Below are 3831 nucleotides of genomic sequence, written 5' to 3'. Positions count from 1 at the left end.
TAGAGTTGATAGGAAGGTCCTTTGATAGCACAATTGAACCTGTACTGATAAGCTTTGATAGTGAACCATTCGCTATTCAGACCTTTAAATTATTTGGACATGGGCTATATGTATTAAACATCATTGCCTCTCCCGTCATGTGATCAGATGTTCTTGAGTCCACAATCCAAGGTTTTTTACGTTTCTTACCCATAGTAAAGGCGCTCAAAAAATTATATGTGTGAGTCAATGTTCCGTAACCAATGACATGGTTGGAAGATGAGCCGGTTTGTGACTAAGCTAACAGAAGAGGAGACAATAATTTTTGAAGCGTCTCCATTTGCTCTTTGTTAAATGGACTTGCTTTAGAAAGTGATGTCTCCTCGGTAAAGATGTGATTTCCTTAGCCTTCTTTCTCCATCTATTGATGTAGAGATAACAATTAGGAAAAACTTGATGATAGAGACAAAGAGAGGATTAAACCCGCTCTGATACCATGAAGAAAATAAATAATGAAAGTATGAAAGAACACCAACTCAATTTCTTCTGTGATCTACTTTTCTATTGAATAAAGAAGACAGAAATAAATAGGTTACAATGGTGAGACAATTCCGCAAAGAAATCTCTCTTAAAGGAAAAAAATAAAAATAAATAAGATTTGACAATTAGGAATTCAATCTTTTTGTAAAAGGAAAAGAATAATTAAGAAATAAAAAACTTCTAAAATAATAAAAACTCCTAAAAAACAAGATATACTAGCTAATACATAACAAGGAAATAAAACAATCAAATAAACACAATCAACTGCTTGACTTTCAACAAAGAATATGACTCGTGGCTTAGAAATTAAAAAAAGACCACCATTGAAGACCTGGCAATTTTTTTATTATCATATCTACTTTGGATAGGAAAATATAAATGTGGAATATTCATATTTATCAAATTTATGAGTTGTGTGCACACAATAGTTATGTGTACACACTGGTTGTCTTATGATTTGACTTGTTTCCTTTGTCGTGTGTGTGCACATCAGTTCTACGTGCACACTGGTTGCCAAACTTATGTCTTGGTTTGGTTCGTTTCAAGTGTGTGTGCACAATACTTTGTGTTTACACTCTTGCTTTAGATATTTCCAACCCAGCATGAGTTGTATGTCTGATAAAGTGAAAAAGATATTGTTTATCTTTGTCTCTTAGTTTTTAGGACCTTTTTACATGTGTCATATTATTCTTAAGTAGTCCTAGGGAATAAATTTTCTTTTCCCGATTTGTTTTGTGGTCCAAACCAAAAGAAAGAATATTTTCCTTATTTGGACAAACATGAATCAGCCCCTTGTTGGTTGACATGACACTAATGTGTTAAGCAAGAAACCCTACATTATATATCATCTCATCTTGCATTTTTGAATCTAACATTTTGATATTTTATATTATTATACTCTGAAATTTCTTAGAGTATTCTTTCTCTTAAGGTTCATAACTTTATTTTCATTTTGTGCCAAAATCTCACCATATCATTCATTGTCTTGATGACTCTTGGGACGTGGTTCCTTTGCTGATGCTGGTGCGTGGCATCAGTGCTTGAAGCGTGGTGGTTCACAAGCTGTTCTTGGGTGTGTTCCCGACGTGAAGAAGGTCCAAGGAATTGTTACACGTTAGAGATTCAGAGTGTGATGCTAAGTGTAAAGTTGAACAGGGGGTTCTTTTTATTGTATCTTAGATCAACTTTGAACATTATCTTGTAATGTGTTTTTAACTTAATGGATTGCTTCGATCTGGACAAGGTCCCATGGATATAGGCTAAAAGGGGATTTTAGCAGAATCATGTATATGACTGTGTTCTTTATTTTCTGCACTTGTGTTTAATGTGGTTAAATTGGAAATGTCTTAATCAACTTAGCAATACTTCTGCTGCACTTAAAATAGGTAACCATACACTAAAGTTAGTTAACCAAGAACTTACTCTCCCAACAGTAAAATATATCAAGACCAGTTCAAAAGATTTCTTCTATAAATAGAGTAGCTTGTCTTGCAGCATTTCTCACCTCTTACCAAGCATAATATTACTTTCAACCTAAATCAAAATGAAAGGTTTTCTTTAAGCTTTAGTTATCTTAGCTTTGGCTTCCTCATTTACCTCTGCTTTTGACCCCAGCCCTCTTCAGGACTTCTGTGTAGACATCGATGAACCAAAGAACGATGGCATCTACTCACTTCTCTTTCTGTATATTAAGTTAAGCTAGCTAATAACTCTTGTCCTGTATGTAATTAGGCATTAATTCTTATTGATTTGATTATTTGATGTAGTGTTTGTGAATGGGAAGTTCTACAAGGACCCCAAGCTCGCCAAAGTTGAGGATTTCTTCTTTTCAGTTAAAATCCTGGAAACACAAATAACCTAGTTGGTTCAAATGTCACTGCTGTAAATGTGGAGCAAATTCCAGGACTCAACACACTTGGCATATCTGCAGTCTGTATTGACTATGCTCCTTATGGGCAAAACCCTCCTCATACTCACCCTCGTGCCACTGAGATTCTTGTTGTCCTGGAGGGTACTCTTCTGGTTGGTTTCGTCACTTCCAATCCGAACAACACACTTATCAGCAAAGTTCTTAACAAGGGTGATGTTTTTGTGTTTCCCATTGGTCTCATTCACTTCCAACTTAATATCGGGAAAACAAATGAAGTTGCCATTGCTGGCTTAATTAGCAGCCAGAACCCTAGTGTGATTACCATTGCAAATGCAGTATTTGGATCAAATCCTTCCATTAATCCTGATTTCCTTGCAAAAGCCTTCCAGTTGGACATAAAAGTGGTGAAAGATCTCCAGGCTAAGTTCTGAATGGATTGTAACTAGAGAATATATGTCAAAGACTCAAAATGCTGTGAAGTAGCAACTTATTAGTTGATTATTTGAATAATTCATGTCAGCAAAATTCTTGCTAAATTGTTGTAATAAAAAGGTTGCTAAATTTACTAAATTTTTATAACCAAGCAATCTCCATCTATCATACTTTCTGATTCAGAAGGAGACCAAAGACTCCTGTTTCTCTTATTCTACATATTGTCCAACTATGGAGACGGCTGGAGTTGGTCTTTATACTGTTATAAAATTTAATAATTAATGGTAATTATTTTATGATTTTATCTGTTGATTGTCAACTTTCATGTTATTATTTAAATGTGTCACACAATATATATAGTTGATTCTTCGACATTGTTATTAATTTAATTATTAAAGTATAGTTATGGTTATTGGTTATCCTTATTCAATACATACAATATATTATGAAGGCAAATTACAGGGAACAAAGGAATCATTCTTTTGAGAATTGAGAGCATACGACTTTTCCCACCCAAGGTTTGCCTTAATTACGCTTTTCCACCCAAAAGTTTCAAAATACTACTTTTCCACCCAAAGTTAATATTTCATTACTACCCAAAGTTGACTCTGGCATCAAAAATTCTCTCCGTCACAATCATTTGAATCTCCGGTCTTTTCTCCATAAAACCCTTCTCACTCTGATACCTGATTTCTCGCTAATTGTTAGACACTGCAAAGCTAAGTTTTCTTGTTCCTAGTTGATTTCCAATAATAAATATTCAATTTGTCACCACTATTCGATCCATCAGTCTCTACTCTATAAAACCCCTTTCACCTTAGCTCCTAGTAACTCGCCGAATGCCGGTTGAGAAAGTAAAGTGTATTTATGTATTAACGATACATAAACTTTAGGTGAGAAAGTGATATTTTGAAATTTTTAGGGTGGAAAAGTGTCATTAAGGCAAACCTTGGGTGGGAAAAAGTCATTTAATATTCTTTTGAAGATTTAATTATATGTTTTATATGCAA

The 3831-nt window shown here is 34.3% G+C and overlaps 1 pseudogene; it reads left to right on the top strand.

Annotated features, from left to right (window-relative positions):
- The first annotated feature begins 2062 nt into the window (after window positions 1–2062).
- Window positions 2063–2820, top strand: LOC116115456 (annotated as a pseudogene).
- Window positions 2821–3831: the final 1011 nt, after the last annotated feature.

Source organism: Pistacia vera, unplaced genomic scaffold, assembly GCF_008641045.1.
Source record: "Pistacia vera cultivar Batoury unplaced genomic scaffold, PisVer_v2 Contig740, whole genome shotgun sequence".
Classification (NCBI taxonomy): Eukaryota; Viridiplantae; Streptophyta; class Magnoliopsida; order Sapindales; family Anacardiaceae; genus Pistacia; species Pistacia vera.
The sequence above is the reverse complement of the archived record's forward strand: the minus strand, read 5'-3'. Positions and strand labels throughout refer to the sequence as shown.